The sequence below is a fragment of the Chrysoperla carnea genome, chromosome 4, assembly GCF_905475395.1.
Source record: "Chrysoperla carnea chromosome 4, inChrCarn1.1, whole genome shotgun sequence".
NCBI lineage: Eukaryota > Metazoa > Arthropoda > Insecta > Neuroptera > Chrysopidae > Chrysoperla > Chrysoperla carnea.
The window spans coordinates 36073792-36099588 of record NC_058340.1 but is presented as its reverse complement, the minus strand read 5'-3'; the positions used below and the strand labels follow the sequence as shown (position 1 = coordinate 36099588).

General features: G+C 30.2%; 1 protein-coding gene and 1 non-coding gene across 2 annotated transcripts in view; one reads left to right on the top strand and one right to left on the bottom strand.

Moving 5' to 3' along the window:
- LOC123298293 (brain tumor protein) overlaps positions 1 to 25797 on the bottom strand; it is a 409721-nt gene that overhangs the window by 280506 nt on the left and 103418 nt on the right. The gene's annotated exons all lie outside the window — the stretch shown is intronic.
- On the top strand, positions 15040 to 15234 carry LOC123299383. Its single transcript, XR_006535322.1, has one exon. It is a non-coding gene; the product is annotated as a U2 spliceosomal RNA (small nuclear RNA).

Here is a 25797-nt window from a genome sequence, read left to right as displayed (position 1 = left end):
TTTTAAAGTTGAAAAGATTAACAAGGTTTCAAAAACTTTGTTACATGGAATTAAACTTTATAAAATAACTAAATAATTGATATCGGTATATATTTAACCTTTATCGGTGGGTATTACAAAAAAAGCGAGTGCGGATCCACAGAATATTTTCGAGGAGGTAAAATTCATTCTCATGATCATGTTTTGAGTATTTTATAACGTTTTAGAACCCTAGTAGCTCAGTTAGTTAAGGAGCTGATAAATGAAATTATCAGCGGAAAAGGTGGTAAAACACATATATTACAATGAGCTCTATAGCCTAAGTGTGTCCTTCGTGGACAGCCAATATAATATAATCTAACCTAACCAAAAGATTATGATTATTTTGTTGAAATCTGATTTATTTAACGATTTCTTAGATATCGACTGAAATTAAACCGGAATATTCCTAAAAACTGCTTTTTCAATTGTCAAATTTCAATTGCCCGATTGTTGATGTTTGTGGGTTAAAATAACTATAAAGAATGATTTTTTGCATTTTTTTAAAGAATCAAAAAAAATTTTGTGTCGGAATTTAATCCAAACTTGGTATATACGATAACATTGAGGTACTGTAGAAAAAAATTACTGCAAGATAAAACTCCTCCTAGCCGATTTTCGTTAACGAAACAACATGTCCAATCATCAAAGAAATGAAATTTTTGAAATATTTTTATTCAAATTAGATACATTGTAACTTACATCCTATACTACTGTGTTATGTACTATTACTTAGAAATTCAAGTTATGTCAATCACTTTTGATTGTAAATATTTAGAAAATTACTTTATAGAAGTCATGCGAGTATTAAATACGAGTTAAATTCTTCAAACTTATCTCATCTTTTCTTATTTATATTTCTCACAAAAGTCAATAAAGTACAGGCTTTTATTAATTATTTTGTATAAATTTTTAACAATAAAGCTCTAAAATTTATATATTAACTTATATTAGACGTTTAAATTAGAACAAATCATAATCTTATAACGAATACAAAAATGCAAAGCAAATAGATTTTTCAATTAAAATTGAATGTTTTTAATAATGGAATGGTGGAAGCCATTATAAAAGTTTATTTTATCTACAGAAAGTTTTCTAAATAATGAAAGCAAACTAATTACTTTGATTCTCAAATAAATTTTCCACTTACTACAAATTTAATGAATATAAAACATCTGGTCTCACCTGGAAAAAACAAAACAAAAAATTAGTAAATATTATTACTGTAATTGATTTTTGAAAATTTTTGGAAAGTAGAAATTTGCCAATAAAACATAAGGTTTATTTGAACTAACACAAAATTCGAATTTTTGCGTTGATTTATTCAGAACTCATTTTATTTACTTAGAGGTAGAAAAAAACAGCTAAATATGACGATACCTTATAGTTCTGTATAATGATGATTCCAGGAATTCTATAAAATTTAGATTAGAGTTTATAAATGTTAAATTGTTGGTACTTACCTACATTCTACCTAAAAAGAAGCTCCTAAATATATGTTTCAATGCGAGAAGTAGCTATCTTTTTACTTTAAAATTCATTTTTCCTTTGAATAGCAGTACAGTAAGTAAATGTTGATAATTTATAATAAATAATTCAAAGAAAATAATATACAATTTTAATATTGTTATTTTCTTTTCTTCTTCTAAAAAGATATTTTCCTGTAAATTATACTCTGGCAGGATGTGTATAACGACTCTTAAAATAAATTGCACATTTAAAAGAGGTGATATTTGATTGAGCTTTAAAAATTTTACGACAAGTTGTACATAATCGTACGGCAGTGAAGTTACCGATGTAGAATGTAAACACAAGTAAGAAATAGGTGTGTCAAATAGCAGCCTTATCGACTTCGAATATGTCATATATGAGGGGATATGTCATATCCCCTCCCGATGCAATGCACTTATGCCACGGATTTTCCAATCTTCTAAACACTGGTTGTAGTCACTTTCCGGGATTGCCTTCAGTTCCGTCTTCGCTAATCTTCTCTATCGTATCAAAATCAGCTAGAAGTCACACGGCGCCAGATCAGGTGAATACGGTGGTTGCGGAACGATATGGGTTGAGTTTCTGACGAAATGATCACGAATTATGAGTGCAGTATGGTATGGTGCATTATCGTGGTGTAAAAACCATGAATTATTTTTCCACAATTCCGGGCTTTTTAGGCGGATAGCGTTACGCAAATGATGCCTAACGCTCAAATAATATTCTTTGTTCACTGATTGGCCGGGCGAAAGGAATTCATAATTCACAACAAACGCGCGCAGTTTAAATTCAAATGTCACCTTATTTTTTGGACACAGTATGTATACCATTAAATATTAAGCCTCTCATCATAGTGTCCTTTTTTTAAACAATATGGCTGACGATACTATTAAAGTCTTGTAATAAACAACATGTAGAATATAATAGTTATTTAATAAGTTGCAGAAAAAAAGGTGAAAATTTTCCGATTATTCGCTAATAAGAAATATTTCTTTACTAATTTAACGGAGTAAAGTATTTAATTCAGAATATTTAACCGTATGGTTAAGCCAATTATGAGTGCATATAATTTTTAGCATCAGATTCTGTTTTCTGATGATCATTCTTAACCACGACAAGTTGACAGACATAATTAAAATTACTTAGAAAAAATAAATAAGTACAAGTTCTGATTGTATTAATTAAAAAATTTATTTACATAAAATAAACATACGAAGTATAAATTTTATATTATTTAAAGAAGTAATTAGAATAAGAATGAGTAATTTAAAAGTAAACTATTCGAATATAATATATTTAAGTTTTAAAAATTTTAATATAAACTGTTGTTTTTATAGATCAAATAAAACTCTACTACAGTAAGTTTTTATACTTATTTTTCCATTAAATATTTTTATATTGACTTATCCGTATAGGTCAAGAACCAGTTGTAATATTTGTTAGACATTTCATTAGAGCTGGAAATTTGAGAGGCAGGAAAATTGGAAGTTATTTCATCGAGTTTTTCTAGTTTTGTGGCCATAAACATACAGAAACTAAATTCTTATATATCAGACTAGCAGATACCCGTCCGCTTTGCTGGGCAATTCCTCCATTAAAAAGAAAGACTATCACGTTATAGCCCTCACTTATCTTCCCTTATGTTCTCAATTTTAATTTTTCGTAACTAACATTTTTGAAAATGTAGGTTTGCCCATGATACTCGTTGACATTGTAACTATCTATAGGTCCAATCATTGAATTAACCTGAATTTTATACTTTTTGGATAAAATTACCCCATCCATTGAGTTTCATCAAATTCCAAAACTAAAATTGCGATTTTTCAAACGGGTACCCCTTACAAATATTGCATTAAATCGAGAAATTTTTGTATCTTCAATTTCGCTAAAACTCAGTATATAAGGTAATTTTGACGAAAAAAGTACAAAAATCGGGAGCATGACTGAACGAATACTTTTTGTGATACGGACTATAATCGATCCAAATATTGCGATATCTCAAAAACTATGCATCAAATCATTAAATTAACCTGATTTTTATACTTTTTGGATCAAAATTACTCCATCCTGCGAGTTTCATCAAATTCTAAAACAAAAATTTTTTTTAACGTTTTTCTCCATTTTTTTAAAGGGGTATTTCAAATTTTTCGTCTGGCTCTAGACCTTTTACGAGCAAAGAGAAGGCAATGACTTTATTTATTTATTTGTTTTATAAATATAAAACCTAGTGTGTATGTTTTGTGTATTTAAAAACAATGTTAATTACTGAATTTACTTCTGGTGTTTGAGGACTTCTAGTTGTAATAAAAGTCACGAAAAAAAGCGTGTGTACGTGCAATCAGAAGTGGTGTATTCATTTCAAAATTTTTAATCTCAATATGTCGGAAATAATTCGCAATATTTCAAACAATAACCACCGGCGGTTGTCATTTGATCAACACTATGTAAATGGTAATCTTCTTAGTGATTGTCAGTGTTTAATTCGGGGACGGACAAAACAAAAATCGAATATACATCCACTTTCAAACTTATCCAACCAATCAATAAATTTTCGTACCCCGAGAAAGATAACGCTCCACTATCAAGAAATTTCTGTTTTCCAACCGAACGAAAATTAATATTAACATAATTATTAACAATTATTTACTAGTTTATGTAAGTTAAATGCAATGTATAATCATTTTATTTCGTTAATAGTTAATAATAATCAAAAATAAACACGACCTAAAGGTAATCAACGTGATTGACAAGACCTAAACCCTAAAATAAACTCAGTACATACCATAAAATCAGAAAACAATATAACACCTAAAACGACCTAAACTAAATTACTAAATTACAGTAATTAGTTAATGAACAGGGGCACAATGAAAACGGCTTAAAAATTTAAATAAAGTCAGTACACAAATGGTCTACAAAATTTTAATGAACGAAATCAATTGAGAATACTTACAAAGAAACTAAACGAATTTTAACGACATGCAAACGAATTTTGAAAGACTTATTATTTATTTATTTAATAATATATAAAATAAAATTTCTCCAACAACCATTGAAATAGGTAACTACTAACTGCACTCTCAGAGAACTAAAATAGTAAAAAATTTTCAGGGAGTTGCAGATCTGTTTTAAATTAAAAACTAAAATCTGTGATCCTACACATTAATTTGTATTTTTTACACTTCCTAGAAAATGATACTAAAACTTTCGAATAATTCCAAACGTTTTTAAAGCGTATATTTGGTTATAGTGATAAAATTTGGTTGCCATGAGATTTTAAAATTGGGAAACGAAATACAATACAAATTTTTTATATTCAATAAATTTTTTATCACAATGGCGCACTCTTACGGCTACATTAAGAAAATATTATACCAAGCTACTGCTATAAAATGACATACAACGTAATTATACACTTGAAAAGTTCATAATATTTAAAAACATTTTGTAATTTATCATAAGTTAAGTGTCGAAAATGGTGACGATAATATAATACACTTCACCATTTTCTTTTTTTTTTCTTTTTTTTTGTAGAATATTACGTTTATTTCATGACATTAATAGAATGTCATTAAATGATTATCGTTTTTTCTCTTTTATTATACCAAACTCAAGTAAGGCACACAACACAAGCTTCAACCGAATGGCGTTATTGTATTCTTTCACAGCGTTAAGAGGATTTTCCATTAGAAGTTAAAAACGTTGTTTTAACTTTTTTTTATGATTAAAAAAAATAGCAAGTGAATACAAATAATATTATTTAACGAAAGCAAGAAAAAAAATTGTGTTGAAAGATAAGTGTTTCTTTTTTGTGGATGTATTTATTTGGGATGATAATGCTTTAAATTGTTCTCTCTCTCTCTTTGCACTGATGTGCTCTGTGGTGAAATTCGACGAAACACTTTTCCATTTGAGTTAAATATCCATCTTTTGAATTACTGGTTGATGAATTTAGAATAACTATGGCTTATTTGTAATTTTAAAATAACCATAATAAAAAAATATAAATTATTAAGTTATATTTACTAGTTTTATTTTTAACTAGTAAATTAGAACTAAAAGAAAGACCTACAATAAATCTGAGGGTCTTATAAGTTTGACCGCTAGGTGTGTGTGTCTGTTTGCGTGTCTGTCTGTAGCATCGTAGCGCCTAAACAGGTGAACCGACTTTGATTTTTTTTGGTTTTGTTTCAAAATTAATTTAATGGAGAGTGTTCTTGGCTATGTGTCAGGGGTTTTAAATTTTGTAAATTTCACTTATAAATAATTGCGATTACCGAATCTGTCAACAAAATATCATTATTTGTCGAATTATTTCAAAATTTCTTCAAAATTACAAGAGAAATTTAAATAAGTAAAGTTATTTTTAATCTCCCACAAAATATAGAAGATTTATAAACTCCAAGCGGTTTCCTGTTTGTGTTTCTGAAACTGACTTAGCGCTTAAAAAAATTATCTTTTTTCGGAGTATTTATGGCGTAATACAGCGGTCCTTGTCTAAGTAGATTACGGTCGTTGTTTAACAACGTAATGGATTCTTTTAATAACCGTTTTAATGAAAAGTCCTTTTACTAACATATTTTTGGTGCTTGCTTTAGCAATTTCTATACAAAAATTTATATTGACAGGTTCCCCCGACAGCAAATAGACCAGTGACCATAGCTACAAAAGACATTCTGCTTAGATCTCTGCATTAATTGGTTATTTATAATAGTAGGTATGTCATCTCATCTTTGAGTAAAATGTTTTTGTTTCTAAAATCTAACCTAGCATTTTGTGATGTCAAAGGCTTGTGATACATTTACCGACATTATACTACGGGGAAAATGTTATCAATTGGTCATTTTTATAAAAAATGAAGCATAATAGATCACGTTGTATATAATGAAAACAGAGAAAAATGTTTGAGAAGAGAAAGATTTGGATTATATTGTTATTATTCATTCACTTGTTCAAAAAAACATTTACGTATATTTCTTTTAAGAGAAGGATTTTCACTGTCAAAATAATATTATCAAAGGCAGTTTTTAGTCGAGTTGAGAGTAAATACCTACTATACCTATATAAAACAGAGAAACAGTTAAGTAAAAATAAAACCATCTATAGAAATGTTTTTTGGTTGCCTATATATAATAGATGGATGGATGTCGGTTTCTTTATATATGCCCACGTAAAATACAGGGTTTCACGACCAAACCAGGTTCCAGATATCGTTTATAGACATGTCCTAGCCCAAAAATTAGTCAAGAACATATCCACTTCACAGCGCTAAAAAGTAATAACCACCGCTTTATAGCCTCCAGCTCTCTTAATTACACTTATTCCCCTTCCATATCACTCGAAGGGATTGTTTTACAGAGCTAAAATATACGCACAGTTTTCAATTTTTTTTTCAAGTGTAAAATAGTCATAATTCATTGAATATATCAGAAAAGATGGCCATGAATTTGTTTAAATTCATTTATCATTAATTTATGGTTCAAAATGATGATCATGGATGGAGCAATAAAATGTCAGAACTTAAATTAAATTTTTTTTATTTATATTTCATTATAAATTATAGCTCATGTGTTATTCTGATGTATGAGCTATATTGTTTCATTCAAATTTATTTGGTGATTTTTGCATGAAAGCGTAACAAACAAACGATTATAGGGAAACATATAAAATATACAGGGATAGCAATTGGTTAGAATGAGTTAAACAATCCGTTAAATTATGTATAGAGGCAAGCATAGCCAGTATATAATCGCGATTTTAAGAAAATAGTTCAGAATTTCAAAGAGAAAATAGCCGAATTATTGTAGCTCTGAAATGTGACATGTCCCATTGTAAAATATATATACCTATGGGCTAGCAGTTATAATAAGTTTGATACATTCATTCATCCTCATAAAAATTTCACATCTATAATATATCAGGATCAGGATGCGGATGTAGTTTAAAATAAAGAATAAAAACAATGCTGTGGGTGGTCTTTGTTTTAGATATCTATATTTATAAAACCAAGGTTAACGTCATTATTATTGAAAAATGAATGAGATCAATATTAAACAGAAGACATTTTTTATTTAGAATGGTCACTACACAAATGGAGAACACTGTTTCAATATTAACATCACGTTGCGAGAGCCATCCAGTATATAGAAATTCTATATAGACTATAGAATTTTCATTTTTAAAGATTATAATTTTAATCAAAATTCACGGTCTGAAAAATAATATCAAAGATTGGTATATTTTGTGTATGATGAATATAAATAATATTTTATTTGATATGTATTATTTATATAATATTTACAGTTGAAATCATTTTTGACAAACCATTTCATATTAAATAAACAATTATTACAATTTTATTGGATACCTTTCTGTGAAAATGTCTGTGGTTATCTTAGTTAAATGTTTAATTTAAAGGACCTCCTAATCATTTTCATGAAAATTTTAGTTACTTCAATTTAATTTATTTTCGTTATTTCATTTATTTTTGGTTAAAAGTACAACAATTGATTTAATGATGGGTGAATATCTTTTTGAGAAAAGGGTTTAAAAATAACCATTTAAAATTGAAAATTCAGTCGATAGGTGATATATTCAAATTTTGAAATTACGTATAGTTTTTTTTTCAGCTGCCATATTTGATATTTGCATTTATTGATTTTAAACTTAGATTCAGCAGATTTAGCGACTTCAAAACTGTTTACCCCTAAAAACCCATTTTAAGGGGATTTTTTTGTTTTTTGAGGAGATATCATTTATATTTTAATAGAGCTTCTGCTTTCACAACCTTTTTTACCATGTAGCTTTGCCCTAATGAATAGTCAAAGACTAGACGTAAAATGAATTATCTAATAAAATATGTGATTTACTGAACTTTGGAGAACTAATCATCAAAAAGTGACAAGACTGGTCGTAAAATGAATTATCTTATAAATTATATGGTTTACTGAACTTTGGAGAATGTTCACAACGTAGCCTGTTTACGTAGTGGGTATCTAGCTTTTCTTCTCTCGCTTTTCTTTTTAGGAAAAAGGTAATGGTCAGGTATACATTCAAGGGTTAGGTGAAAAGACAAGTCTCTAAATAAAACTTACTTTAAGGGCAATTTTCTTCATGTATTGCTGAACAGAGAATAAAATACCCTGGTGTTTATATCAATTCTAGGATTGTTTTGAATTTTCCTATTTTTTTTGTTTTTATACAGCGAAAAGCAGTTTTTATTTTTTAAAGATGAAAAGAGTCCCCACTCTCCCCACGGAAGCATAGAACTTTCTCGAACTTCTTACGTAAGATTCAATGTCGTTTTGCCGAATAGTAAAACATTGTTAGAAACGGATCAGTTTCACTAAAACTTACAGTTTGATGTAAATTAAATACTTGTATTCTTTAGCAAAGAGATGTACAAGCATTCATTATTTCTAATATCAAATTTTAAGTCTTAAAATCTTACGTAAGAGGGTTTAAACTCCTCCCTCCTTCATAAGCACATGAATAAACTTTTAAAAACCCCCGCCCACCCAAAAGCTTACGTTATTAATGAATGGCCCCTCATATATTATAGTCCCAAATTAAGCTTGCCTTTAACTATGATGTCTTTTTGACAATCCCAGAAGTATCAATAACCGTATAGGAAAAGTATAAATAAACGTTCAGTCCATATAATTTTATAATTTTTTGGGTTACGAACTGTATAGAATAATGTCAAGAATAGAATAATACTGAATTAGTAAAGTTTAATTACACAACTGCACACAAGTAAAAACAATTCATCTGAAAAAAAAAATCAATGGTATGCAAACTACACAAAATGAATACATTAATATTACTTTTTCTTTTTAATTTCTATTCTAAACCAAATGACATTTTATATTATTCGTGACGGATTATGAAAAGAAAAGAACACAAAAAAAAAAAACAAAAACGACGACGAAGTAAAAAAAATCTAGGGCATTATGAAAGTTAAGGAAAAACTAGCAAAAAAAAACGCAGAGGAATGTACAAGAATTCCAGTCACCACACATTGTGTGGTAAATGTATCTCACAAACGAGGTTTACTATCATATGCAAATGAGTATATGTGTGAATTTGTACAGTTGAATTCAAAAATATTTAATCCAAGAAGGCTCAGTTGTTGCGGCTTGAAGCAACAAAACACCTAAGACTTAAAACTTCTAGGCAAACAAAACCAAAATAGAAATATTTATCTTCACCAAAAATGTAGAAAACGAGATTAACTACCATATATTAACATTTGTGTTCTGCATCGCGAGCATTTGACTTTTTTAATTATAATCGAGGATTGCTTGTGAAAGTTACAAGAAACTGAATTACCTTATACTGACAGGAGTCGGTTGTCCAAAGTCAGTCTGACACGTGCTCGTTGTTTCCTGTTACCTACTGGTGAAAGTTTCAGAGAAATTTCAGGTTATGTTTCTCATTAGCTGAATTTGATTCGAACTTTTTAGAATGTATGCTGCAGACAAAAGATTCATCAGACAAGGAAGCTAATTGGAGTGATTCCAATTTTGTCAGTAATTCTACCAGTGAATTTCTGGAGTCCGTGCTTTCACATATTGAGAAGCAACAGGCTAATCTACAAGAAGATACGTGGTAGCAAAAATATCTGTTTGTATGATATAAGACTCTTTTGTTTTCGATAGAATCCTGCACATTCTTTAGATCTCCAACATTGTTCTTACTCAATTATCATTCTGCTGGACCAAAGAAAATAGCTAAAACTCCACAGATATTGCGTGCTTTAGGTTCCTTATGTTTAGCACGGATTCATCGCAAAGGCTGAGGTATTTGAATCTTTTGCTAGAAATATCTTTCATGATACCAGTATTCTTTGCGAATTTTCATAATACCAATATCGGTTTTTTAATATTGCATATTTTGTCGAAAATCTCGATCTTTCATTATTATCGAAAACCGGTATCCAATTTAATGGATTGATACAAAGTTTCATGAATGTAAATGTACGTAAATTTTGTTGTACCATCTTCGTCTTCAATCGACCTCTTTATAATACATACATATACAAATATATGTGAGATTCTCTAAAAGTGGTAAGTATCTCGTCATCATCTGGATACGACAAGAACATCATAATGTAGGTACATGTTGTAGTGAACAAACAAACCCACCAAACCCAATATAGATAGATGCAGATAGATAGATAGATGTAGCCTAGCAAATGTAAATACTAAAAACATTTTGTATAGTTTCATTATTACTATGTGAAGTTTTAGTGAGACTATTCTATTCTCTTGTGCTTGTGCTTCTTCTACATCTATTGTGTAGTCTGTATTGTATGTTGTTACTAGGAGAACATATACTAGTGCTTCTATTTGTCGTAGAAGGTGATCTTAATTCGGTAAATAATGAAGGTGGAAGTATCCATCATGGTATCACAACTTTAGGCTTCTACTTTGGTCTTGCCCTTACAGATTGATCTTGATCTACAATGGTACTAGTTTTATTGTCTCGATCTTACAACCACACTCTCACGTGCTAAAAATCACACAAGTAAGCCATAGTCTCAGTCTTGATAGTCACACAATACGAGATGGGGTTATGTTTGCGGATACACTACCATCGTGTAAAATAGGCACATAACTGCAATATTGACAAAACAAAGGATGTTTCCTTTAGGAAGCACGGATCAATAGTCCCGCAAAGAATTTAACCTAAAGATCAAGATTAAGATTATCCCTGCAAGACTTAGTGAAGAGTAATGCTCAAATTTCTGTAAAAACTCTTTGTTTTCAGTATTCTTAGGAAGGGTTATGAAAAAAAACATCCTTTCATTGGATTGTTTAAAAGTGATCAGAACTTTAAGGAACTTTTCCGAATAAACATCGTGTATTTGAGTCGCTACGCATTGTTTTTCAACAATACAATACTACTCACATTAAACTTTTTTTCGAGTTACATAATTAAATTAATACTTGTAACAGCTTTACCAAATATAGAACAAGAATAAGTACACAAGATCTAGGTCAAGAATAAAACTAAATAAAAACAAAGCCTAGACATCAAAAGATTATAAGCAAGACCAAGTAATCCTTACTTGATTTGGTTTTAATCATGATATTCCACATTTGTCTGCTTTAATAAATTCACAAAGTCAGAGCTGTTCAACGTGAATCATATGCTCCAGGAAAGTCTGCAAATTTTAGGAAACTCTATCATCAATTTATAAGAAATGCAGTACATTCCGTCTAAGTATAAACGAATGCAGTTGCAATAGAAGAAAGAGTATTGTATTTGCTGGCTCTTCTATACACTGTCAACATCTTTAAATTATTCTGAAGTACACTATTTTAAAACCAGTGATCATCAACACTTGTATTTTAATTATTCATTATTCTAACGTATGTTGTACAATTTCATGTGAAGTGATTTGTTCACTGTAACTAATTTATTGAATTTATTCGGAGTGTATCGATTTTATGTAGATAACTGATTTCCATTAAGGCTTATTTTTAATCAGACATGTAGCATGACCTCTTTCGAATAATTAAAAGTCCGGTGTTGTCCTGCTATTGTATTTAGATTAATGAAGATAGATTAAGCTAGGCCTGAAATTCTGACAATTTTTAAACTCCGGTCAGGTGTAGTTTTCTTCATATGTAAACAGTGATGCTAAAAACAATTATTCAATTATGTAAGTGTTTAGAATTTCTGGTATAGCACATAGAGTTCACGAACTAATTTATAAATCGACCAAGCTATAAAATCATAATTATAACGAGTCAAATAACTGTTTAGTACTGTGTTCTAATTCTCTTATAAACATTCATAAAAATTTACGATGACATATATGATTGTTTAATAAAACACTTTAACCATATTACTAATTCAAATGCAGTAAAAATATTTTTATATTTATTTACATAATTATGTTGGACGTGCCTTCTGTTTTATGAGGAAATTGAAATATTGTATGCTGACGAAGTTGAAGACAGCACTAAAATACAGCACGTCTTAGCACTGGAAAATTATGAACTGGAAAATTAAAGTTTCGTTGTGTGCATAAGAACAAAGTAATCTTTGCTTTAATTTAGAGGGTTTCCTACAGTTTTCTTCCACCCTGCAGAACTGTAAATCGGCTTAGTGCAATAGAAAAAATTTAATTTAAGTTTTCTCATTAATGGGGAATATTCATGAAATTTAAATTTGGCTCAAATATTTTTTTTCTGAAACTTTATTGGCTGAAAATTTAAACTAAACCATTTTTTTAGTAATTAATATCTTTTAAATTACTTGAAATAAATTATTAAAAGTACAAATTTAGTCAGAGAAATTTAAATTTTAAAACGGACGTGACGTCATAGTATATGGCTTGTCAGATTTGTTGAAATACTGTATGGTATTCATTACTTCTATTTTGTATATTGTTCTATGGCTTTTTATTAGAAAACTTAATAATAACTTGTGTAAATTCTGTATTGTAAATTCATTTTTTAAAGTGTATATTATTCATTGACCTGTCACCAATTGACAGATCACATATTAATACGTCATCAACAGAGAGCGCCAAATGAATTAAAAATATTTTTAAAAAAAATACATGAATCTATTACAAAAAATTTGATTTAGTAGACCACGCAAAGGAAGCAAAAAAAGGCAAAAACAAATCAATATTACCTACTACACTGAGGTTTGACTATGTTAACTGTAATTATCTTCGCACTTTAGAAATTGGGATGCCCCAAGTTAGGATGATTGACTCTTTTTCTGTCAAGTAGACTGTATTGAGCTGAATAAATCTTCTAATTAGAGTACTACTGCTTTTATTAAATTTAGAAGGAAACAAGTGAAAACAAACAATTGACTAAGCTAATTGTTGAAATACCATGTATAGACAGTGTTGATTACTCTGTCAACATTACACATACATACATGTCACACATATATAACTGATATTCCCATATAATACACACTATACAATTTGAGCATAATTTGCGATCTCAAGGGTAAACAGTGATGTTAATGAAAAAATGTTTCAAACATTAATAAAAGTTGTTTATTTTTCTATGAGGAACATTTTTTACATTTGTTCTACCTCTAACGGTTTACAACCCATGTAGGAACCGCCATAGTTGAACGACGGGGCCTAGCCTGGTCCAGTACTGGGGATCCCAGCTTTGGCGCCCCGATATTGGCCCATGCTTGAGCCAAGATGAAATAATTAGCCTTGGCCGACCCAACGATTGCCCGAGCCTGGGACAAGGCTGGGTTGCCCAGCCTTGGCCGATCCAATGATTATCCAAGCCTGGGCCAACATTGGTTTGCCATAGAACGGCCAACGCAAGGGAGCCCAGTCTTGGGCCAAGACTAGGCATCCTAGCCTTGGCCATCCAATGATTATCCAAGCCTGGGCCAACATTGGTTTGCCATAGAACGGCCAACGCAAGGGAGCCCAGTCTTGGGCCAAGACTAGGCATCCTAGCCTTGGCCAATCCAATGATTATCCAAGCCTGGGCCAACATTGGTTTGCCATAGAACGGCCAACGCAAGGGAGCCCAGTCTTGGGCCAATACTTGGCATCCTAGCCTTGGCCAATCCAATGATTATCCAAGCCTGGGCCAACATTGGTTTGCCATAGAACGGCCAACGCAAGGGAGCCCAGTCTTGGGCCAATACTTGGCATCCTAGCCTTGGCCAATCCAATGATTATCCAAGCCTGGGCCAACATTGGTTTGCCATAGAACGGCCAACGCAAGGGAGCCCAGTCTTGGGCCAAGACTAGGCATCCTAGCCTTCGCCAATCCAATGATTATCCAAGCCTGGGACAACATTGGTTTGCCATAGAACGGCCAACGCAAGGGAGCCCAGTCTTGGGCCAAGACTAGGCATCCTAGCCTTCGCCAATCCAATGATTATCCAAGCCTGGGCCAACATTGGTTTGCCATAGAACGGCCAACGCAAGGGAGCCCAGTCTTGGGCCAAGACTTGGCATCTTAGCCTTGGCCAATCCAATAATTATCCAAGCTTGGGCCAACATTGGTTTGCCATAGAACGGCCAACGCAAGGGAGCCCAGTCTTGGGCCAAGACTTGGCATCCTAGCCTTGGCCAATCCAATGATTATCCAAGCCTGGGCCAACATTGGTTTGCCATAGAACGGCCAACGCAAGGGAGCCCAGTCTTGGGCCAAGACTAAGCATCCTAGCCTTGGCTGACAATATTCAATTATTGAAGGGAAATCGCAGAATAAATCGTCATATTATTATTATTATTATTATTATTATTATTATTAAATTAATTACATTGATGACATAAACTCCTGAAATGGACACCTTTGACATTGTAAAAATTTTAAATACCTAACAAAAAATGGCATATACAACCAAAAGGTATACAATGCGCATGTGTAATACTGTTTATGGAGTAGGTACATGTACTTACAATAACTTCCTCCTTCTCTGTCTTTTAGTCACTATCCTTTTTACAAAGTAATATTTATTTTTAAAACCTCTCACTAGTAAGATGTTCTAGTAAGGTGTATATAAACATACAATGTTATCGCTTCTCGGCTCAATGAGCTAAGCTCAACGTGCAATATGTGTTCTTATCAACTCAATATCTGGTACGCCTCGCATTGCGAGACCAATATAATAAACTATTATTTGGAACACGGTAGATTGTAAGGAGCTTGCTCCTCTTCTACCGCGGGTTGACTCAGTGTTGCGGTACAGCTGGGGAATAGAATTCTTCATAAAATAATCTTAAAACTTAACTATGGCCTAGACCTGCCAACCAGGCATGGGCCAGACTTAAAACTTAACTATGGCCCAGCCCTGCCAGCCAGGCATGGGCCAGACCTAAAACTTAACTATGGCCCAGCCCTGCCAACCATGCATGGGCCAAACTTAAAAATTAACTATGGCCCAGCCCTGCCAACCAGGCGTGGGCCAGAACTAAAACTTAACTATGGCCCAGCCCTGCCAACCAGGCATGGGCTAAACTTAAAAATTAACTATGGCCCAGCCCTGCCAACCAGGCGTGGGCCAGTCGAGGTAACCAGTCTTGGGCCAGCATTATCATTCCAGACTTTACCCAAGTCTGGGCCAAGTCTGGCTTACAAGTCTGGCCCAGAGTTCTGCATAGTTGGACCAAGCCTGGGCCAAGCCTGGGCCCGCCATACTTTCCTACATGGGAAGACGCGTCCTAAGGACCCAAGACCCAATTGAAACATGTTGCTCAATTACGAACTTTTTACGTCCTAAGCACGGTATAAAAATTTAAGGTTGATATCTCTTTTTGTTTTTGGTAATCGTGATGACAGATGGACAGACGACAGACAGACAGACAACCAAAAATGGACTAATTATGTGATTTTATGAACAAATGTACCAAAAGTTTGTTCATCGTATCAATATTTTTAAGCGTTACAAACTTGGGACTAAACTTAGTATACCTTGGTATATTTCATATACATGGTATAAAAAAAAGAACAGCATTTATTTTTAACGTGCTGTCCGCCTCATAATAAAATAAAGACACTAATGAAAAAAAAAAAAAAAAAAACCTGAAATTAAATGCAAATGATAAACGAAGATTAATGGATAAAATAAGTAAAATATTTAAATATATTTTTCATAAATTCATCATCACCATCACTTAAGAGTTAAAGTTAGTTAGATACACATTAAATCATCAAGTAAATTTAAATTATAAATTTTATATAAATGAACAAAATAAAATAACAAAAAACAATATCAGTGACTTACTTACTTACAAGAAGTAATTTTGTGTATGTAAATTAATATGAACTGCCTGCGTCAAACATATTTGAAATTATTTATTCTATTCTTGGGTATCATTTAAATTTTTTATTGTTTATAATATTGAAATTTGGTATTTTAATTATCCCGTTTTTTCTTTAATATTTAAATTTTAGTGACTTTTTTACCGAAGCCTGAATGGCTCACAATCATTTTATGAGAAAGTGGCGCTACACTGAAAGTGCACTTGTGACTTGTGGTATTATGGAAACGAACCTTTTTGAAGATGTCAGTCGGTGATGATTATCCGTTAATTAGCCACTACCGAAACTGTCTGAAATTATTAATAATTATTTGTCCGGATTTAATAATAATATGATAATGTTTATAATTTGTCTTATTTACTTCAAAATTTTCTTTAGTATTAAAATATAATGCCTTAATTGTTGATGTTTTTCTTTTGCACCTGCACATTTCTAATTTCTAACCTTTTAAATTATTATTATGACGTTATAATTAGAAATCTACACATGACAAAATACCGACATCTTCAAAATTCGTTTCCATAATACCACAAGTAACAAGTGCACTTGTTGAAAGTGAACTAGTGGCTTTTTAAAAATTGTTTTATACTTGTAGATAGTACACATTTAAAAAATAAGCTAGTGTAGCGCCACTTTCTCATAAATTGATTGTGAGTCATTCAGGCTTCCGTACTTTTTCTATTTATTACGAATACGGAATAAATAATAAAATTATTTTCCAACCTGGTTAAGAATTGTGAAACCGTTTTCAGATACAAATCCTTTTGGCCAGCAATATAGGTTCAATTTTGAAAGACGTCTTTAAACAAAATGTTTTGTTCTATGTCATCAAATTCAAAAAACTTTTTTTTAAGAACTGTAAATTGTTCGCTAAATATAACTGTCAAAATAATCTTTTTCCTAATTTTGAGAATTTATTTGGAAAAATATTTGAATTTCTTACTTGATTAAATAAATTCTTTCCCAGAACTTCCACCATAAAACATAATAATTTAGGACATTTTTAGGTTTGTTGTTTTTAAAGTTTAAATGTTTCAAAAGTACAAAAGATGATTGAAAGATATATCACCTTTTGTGGAAAAGTAAACATAATGAAATTAAAATATAATACATTTACAAAGTATAATGAACAATTAAACAATTATATTCATTTTCCCTGGTTTTTGTATTTTAGTCTTTGTATTCTTATTTTTGTTTAATCTAGAACAAAAATAACGACAAACCGAAAATTTTATAAAAACAAACATAATATATTTTATGTTATTCGTTATACTTTTTCTTGGTGAGATAATATTTTGTTTATATAGCAGGGTAGAATGTAGTGCCTAGAATACCTGAAATCTTCTGTAGGTTCTCAGCAGATACTGTTGACTTTTTTTTAATTTTTTGTGAAAAAAATAAAAAATTTTAATATCGCATATTGCATTTAAATAATCTAAAAATCAGGTTATGGGTGAGTAAGTTATTATACAATACCAAATAATTAAGATGTACAAAGAATATTCAAATATGCAAAGTGATTTACCTTGAATCTAACGATATAATGTACCATTGATAATGAACCATGTTATGGGTAACCAAAGATAGGAAAACTAAATATGACTAAGAAAGAAGTATCATTGGCCTCGATTTATTAAAAATAACAGTTGAAGCTTTTACTGGACGCTCAGAGTAGTGAATATGTGTAAGAGAAATGCGTAGAGTTTGTAGTGTTTTAATTACATAATTCTTTGATGCTATTCCTTAGCGTGAACTGTAACCGTTGCATGTTCAAAAGAGCACCTTTATTTACAATCGTTGAGGGTGATTTTAGCTACATTAATACAACGTAGGTAAAAAACTGAAACAATTTTCATTTTGAAAAACGCATGGCTTTAAAAAAGACATAAGTTTAAATTTTGATTCTTGGTATTACACGTTCTCCTATTTAAAAAAAAAACTTAAGATATATGTTTTGAATTATTATAAAAGATAAAACAATTGTTTTGTTGAGGTATAAATAATATTGAGAGTAGATTACCATAAAGAAGACGACACAATGACGTAACGACCAAACATTTTTGTTTCTTTAAAAATATATTTTATTATAATATCGCTTTGTTTTGATATACATACATAATAATACCATATACAACTGTCACAGTAAGTGTTTACTCTTTGCTAAACTTTTATTGTCATCAAAAATCAAACCAAATTTTATTTTCGTTTTTTTACTGAACCTGTATTTAATTTTTGTATTTCTTTCAAAAATTTGTATTGTGAACATGCTCTGGAATGGTGTACCATTTCTTTGTCACCTTTGATTGACAAAATTAACAGTCATTTAAGTCACTAAGTGTCAACTTTCGTCCCGCTGTGCTGAACGATGTTGTCGGTTTTCGTCTCCGTCGAGAAAAATAGTACACCACGGGAGCAAGTAAAAAAAGTTTCAGTTTTACATTTCCTTAAATAAACCAACTTGTATAAAAGAATTATTTTTTCATTTGATTCCTAACGTTACGAAATAATGGTTGTAGCGGGAGAAAATACAGCATTTTACCGTAACATTCCAAATTTTATCTAGTTTTGAAGTCAATGAGATCAATGAGAGACAAAAGACAAGTTTAAAATTAAATTCTGATCAAATAATATGAAGCTGAGAATTTTTTTTTTTTTAAATAATAAAACACTTCAAATATTTTTATTTTCCAACAGTAAACATTCATTGCAAATATTGTATAAAAAAAGAAACTTTTGTAATAAATGAACCATACATTTTTTCCATTCTGTTTTAAACTATCAAAAAACGAAAAGAATGACATTTTCAATGTGAGTTTTCCTAAATCTTTTCTCATTTTTTTTGAATATGATAAGTTCATACCTTTTTATAATATATACAAAATAAATTATGTATTTTGATAACACAAGAGAAAAAATACATAAAATTCTCTTTTTGAATTTATGAAAAATTTGACAATATCACGTCAAAACCAATGTTTAATTCGTTATATACTTATTTTTAGAATATACATAGTCTAATCAATATTTAAAAACAAAATTACAAACAATGTTTTTGTTGCAAATAAAACATCAAAAATTGACATAAATATCCTGTCTTTGAAAAGTTATTAAATCTATTCTTGAACATAAAGTTTGTATTAAAGTTCAAAACCCTGGCTGGCTATGAAATATATGAACTATTTAAATACCAATAAAATTGACCACTAATTACTATTTCATTATCAATTACTCAGTTTTTAAATGCATTAAAACTAGCCACATGCTAGAAAAAAAATTCAAATTTATTGAGACTAATGACTAATGAAATTCAAAACAGCATTTTTGTTATGGTAATAAAACTTATAAATAGTAATTGATTTTATTGTCTGTGAATAAAATTAAAATTAATGGATTATCAGAAGTAAGTGAACCTCTTTATGCAAGACATTTGAGATGCAATGAAAGTAGGTGATGGAATGGGAAGGAACATTTTTTCAAAAACATTTTAGGAAGCTATCAAATGAAGTCTAACACATCGACTCTCTAGTAAACACACCCAATTACCTTGAAATAAACCGAAAACCAATAGTAAATTGACTTTTCAATTTAACTCACCTAAAATTTTATACCAATGGAAGCAGTTTTTGTCGCCTTTAGGATTATTTCAAATCCTCCTATCGTTGTCGAGATAAAAGCTTTTAAATTTTATATCCAGTGAATTAACAACGGAGTAAATATCCAAAAATTACTCAAATAAATGATTTTCATTAAAATTAAAAATTAAATTTTGTTAATTTTTTTAAACTTCTTCCAAAATCGTAAAATTTGATTCTCTAATATCCACAGAAACTTTGTTCTCGGTTAGTTTAGATATGGCAAAAACAATACAAGTAGCTAAGATCCGTTCAGAATAATGAGTCTGGAAGCGTTTCGTTCACAGGACTTAAAATTGGCTAAATTAAAAGGAAAATTAATGTTATAGCTTTAAAATATTTTGTTACCATTTACATTGTAAATTTAATAATTCATTCTCTTCCCGTAAATTGACGACATAACCTGATTTTACAACCTCTACACTAATTAAAACTTTGACATTTTAGCTTTGGATAATTAAAAAAGAACAAAAACCACCATAAATAAAGATTAATAAAAGCTGTGACTAACAAGCCCTATTATAGCAGTAATAAATAGGTTTTGGTATCATTGTAGCTCGCTGGTTGCTCTCAATAATCCAGCATTTATAAAACATGTGACAATAGTAAATAAATATTTTATTATTAATATAATTATTTATTATATTTTATGTCATAAAATATAATGATTTGGTTATGAAATATTAATTTGTTTATTTTAAATGCTATGAATACATCTCACTATAATTTTAATGGAAAATACCTACACTATGGTTGAAAATCTAAGGCACTATATAATGAAAGTGTGTAATCATAATTAGGTTATTGAATAAATAATAATAATCAATCTTAATAATTTTAATTCTTAATCATAAATAAAATTGCGTCAAGAAAACAATTGAAAACATACAATGAATTGAGTTAATTGTTGAAACACCATGTATAGACAGTGCTGATTACGCAATCGTTTGTTTTTTACGTCATGTAAGTAAGGAACGATAGTCACACATATACATAAATATCACACACGTATAACTGATATTCCCATATAACACGTACTAAATATTTTGCGGCCTCAGTGGTAAACAGTGATGCTTACGAAAAAATGTTTCAAACAAAAGTTGATATTTTTTTATAAGAAACATTTTTTCACTTAAATTTTTGTTCTATCTCTAACGGTTTAGAAGATGGGTCCAGCCCAAGACCCATCCTTGACCTATTTTGCTCATTTACGACTCGTAGGATGGGATTAAGTAGCAGATACAATTGATGTTTCTATTAAAGTCTGAAAAAAAGACCTCAGATACTTGACAAAGTCACGCTAAAACTAGGCCAAATGAACTCAGAGATGTTTAAAATGGATATTTTCGTTTACAAGTCCGAAATTTCAGATGAAAACGCCGAAGTTTTACTACATCTTTACCGTTTAAAAGTTCCAAATGAAAATTTTCTACCAATTTGTCGATTATATAACTTTTTATTTACGATATCATTTTGATTTGTGGCAAAACTTTATTTGAGACTCACTGTATGAATGGCATATTCATAAAACAGGCTCGGAAAAATTGTGGTAATAAATAAGGGTATGAGAACTGTGTAAATATAATAACTATTTATATAATATTATAATTAATATAACATTTTCCATAATTAGTATTACAAAATATATTTCATAGAGGTATGGAGCCAGTAATATGGGTGAATAAGTGAGTGGGGTAATTTATAAAAATTAATTTTATCATGTTTTAAAAATTAATTTTATCATAATTTGTGTGAAATGATAACATAAAAATGTATAAATTTTTTAGTTTGAATTATTTAATAAATATCGTTGATAAAATATCAACGATAATTTATTGGTTAATTTTTTGAATTATGGGTATAAAATCGATTTTATTTTGATTTGAATTCTAAAAACACTTCCTTCCTATCAGGTTTCTTTGAATGAGACAATATGAACATTTCGCATATCCACCATTTACCGATCAGTACGCGGGCAGGTAGGGTGAGTATAAATCGTGCTCCTTAATGACGAAAAGCTGTTGAAAATGCTTTAGGAGAAGATATCCACTCTTAGATAGTCACACATTCATAGCTGATATTCCTACAAAATACATACTATAAAATTTGCGCCCTCATGGGTAAACAGTGAGGTTTTCAAAAAAAATGTTTGAAGCAAAAGTTGTTTATTTTTTATAAGAAGAATTTTTTAAATTTTAACTTTAGTTCTATCTCTAACGGTTTAAAAGAGGGGTCCTACAGACCCAAGACTAAATTGACCTATGTTGCTCATTTACGAACTCGACCCCACTTTTTACGTCCTAAGCTCGCTATAAAAATATCAGCTTAATATCTCTTTTTGTTTTTGAATTATCGTGCCTAAAGACGGGGAGACAACCGGAAATGGACTAATTATGTGATTTTATGAACATCTATACAAAAATTTTATTGGTAGCGTCAATATTTTTAAGCGTTACAAACTTGGGACTAAACTTAATATACTATGATATACTTCATGTATACATGGTATAAAAATCATGGGTTAAAGAAAGAAAACTTAAAAAACGTTCCCAGTAATAATATACTAAAAAAATTAGTTTATCGTGTGAACATGAGGAAAAACCTTGTTTTTCAAAAGGACGCTGCATCATTCTTTGGAAAAATGAATTTCGGTTTTGTGAAATATTAATTCTTGTATAGTAGAACAAAAGCTCCTAATAGCCTTAAAGAAATAGTTTTTTTTTGGAAATATTTTCCCTAGAAGTAAAGAAATAAATATGATGTTTCTGTATATTATTATCAATATCTTGAAAGACAAGAACTTTCGAGCATTGTTTCCATTCAGGCTTCTATTCGAAGCGTCAAACACTTAAATTTTCCTGATAGAAAGACTGATCGCGAGGCATTCCTCAGTGATCAGGGATCCACTCCCTCACTAGAAAAATTATATAAATAGAAAAAATATAAAAAACGCATTTAATTACGGTGACGGAAAATATGTTTGGAAAAATTTACATGAAGTAATATAAACGTGATTCGATATCACTACTGGGGTTTTTAAACAAATATTTATGCAAATTCCAAGAGTGGTATACTATCTGGTATCTAAACATTTCCGAATGTATATTTAAGAAAATCATTTGTGATTATATAATCAAATCTCAAATGAATGTTTCTATGAATTGAAGTACTTACGTCAATAAATGTTATTGACATGATAATTACTTACAGAACTATGTGATGCACATTTATTTATTTAAATATTACATAACCATAAAATTTTACAATGATAAAATAAACGAAAAAGTTTCATTAATAAAACATGTAGAAAAAATATGAAACCTAGTCATCAAATTGAAACAAAATATTCCATTATTATGAACACCATTTATTGAACTTTTGGAAAGAAAGTTAACTAGTTTTCATCTCAAAAATCAAAGTAAAAATTTCTCTACAATACTGTGGGATAATATGAGACATTTTTACATTTTTTGGGTTTTTGCGTTGATGTTCGGTTTGCATTGAGTTAAAAAAGAATCATAGGCAAAAAGTTGTTGTAAGTGATATCGTGGGTAAAAAAACGAGATGAAAGATGGGTTTCTTTCACTCAAAATTATGAATGAAATTTGGTAGAATAAATTCGAACAGATTTTTCTCAACAAATTTTTCAATTAGAAGAGTCTCTTTATTCAATATACTGAATAGAGCTCGTAATCCAGATGAAGCTACTTACTCCTATGCACATTGAAATCATCTTTTTATTTACCGATCTCTAGCTAGACTGTAAAGCAAATATACTTAGAGACTCTTATATGCTAGCGTTGTTCCATACTTCTGTATTTATATTGGGTGGTGGCTCTTTTATATACGAAGCGAAGTGCAATTTGGAAATTGGAATAATGAGAAGATTTGATGTGACTTCAGAAGTATTAGACCTGTAGTCCTAAAGGAGTGCAGAGTGAAGAGGACTGGTTTATAACAAAGAGGGAAGACTTTTGTACAAAATTGAAAATGCATAACATCAACAGAGTTGTAGGAAATAAATTTTTCTATAATTTATTACCAGATAATTATTCTTACATCTAAAAATTTGAAATTTTTCTTTGCTAGTATTAGTTTCTTTTTTAATTATAAAAAATAATAATTTGTAAAATAAAAACTGCCCTCTAAAAAGTCACATCCACTACAGTTCGTTAACATAGATAAATGTATGGATGGTATCATCATAACCAAAGATCACGTGATAAAAAAAGATAAAACCGAATATTATTATGATTATTATTATTATTTGTTATGTAAAAATTGGTGCAATGCATTTATTTTCTGGTGCAACATCATATAATACACCAAATATTATTGCACGAACAAAAATTTTTCGTGTATGTGGAAAAAAATTGTAGGTACCTTTATATATTGTAAAATGTTTTAATATCATGTATAGACTGATCTGTTCGGTTTGTTAAAAAATATTTATTTTCGTTTATTAATAATTACTGCTTTGTTCTTAAAGCTACGTAGTTTAGAATGATTTTAGAAAAATTAACTTTAAAATTAAGAGACCACGACAATTAAAGACTTGCGATTCTACATTCTTTCTTACAGTGGCATTACTTTCTTTACTTATAGTAATTTTTAATTTAATATACTCAGTCATTTTCATTCAAGGTTGCAATCAAGGACGCAAAAGAGCTATTAGCACATATTATTGTATACTTTGTATGTCTATCTAAGGACATTCCAGGGAATTCTATAGTAAATTAGCACTCTAGAAATTAAACTATCGGGCACCATCAATTATCTACAACTACGTCTACATGTACTTCAATCGAAGGCACGTCGAGTATACCATCTCCTAACAATTATTATAACAATAAAATGAGTACTACTGGGAATGTGTAAAGGGCCATTCATTCATTAAGTAAGCATTCGGGGGAGGGGGGATGTTGCTTTAAGGAATCAATTATTGTGCTAATGTGGGAGAGATGGTTAATTTTAGAAATAATGTACAGTCTGCGTCACAAAATCTGCATTGAGCAATTGTTAAAAAGGATCTACTTTTTTCTCTGAAATATATTTCGTAATATACATGTGATATATGCATGGTGATATACCTGTGATTAACGTATCAAAAAAACTTTAGAGTACTGCTTTAATAAATAATGTACATCCCGAACTTAAGTCTCTGTGCTAAAGAATAAAAATCTTAAATTTACGTCAAATTGTGAGTTTTAGTGTAACTGATCGTTTTCTAATAACGTTTTATTATTCGACCAAACGACATTAGATCATACGTAAAGAGGGGGGGGTTTGGGGAAATTTTATGTTTGCTTACAAAGAGAGAAGGATGGGGTCAAAATTCGTCAAAATTATGCATACGTAATTAATGAGTGGCTTCTATTTGTCATTGTAAAACCGACATTTGCGTCCATTGGTATCACTAATGAACTACGATTAGAAGGTTAAATAAGAAACTAGCTAAACCAAATAAAAGCGAAGAAGATGGCACATACTGCGTCCAAAGGAACACATTCATGTTAGTTGATATGACTTCTAACTAGTCATAAACTACATATTTTTATAATGAAACCAAATTTTTTTGTAAATTTTACACAAAATTAATTTATATAAGTTAATGTGCCTTATACATGATACTTTTTAAAAGCTTTTACAATCTTAACACATTATACCACATGACATGTGAAGACGGTACTGTTCACTTCAAAAAATTAACGCACATTACGTATTTTCATATAAATAAATACAAAGAAAATACTACACTGAACGGGTCTTCTAGATATTAGAAATAGTCATAAATTCATCAATACATAGTATAAAACAAAGTCGCTTTCTCTGTCCCTATGTCCCTATGTCCCTTTGTATGCTTAAATCTTTGAAACTAC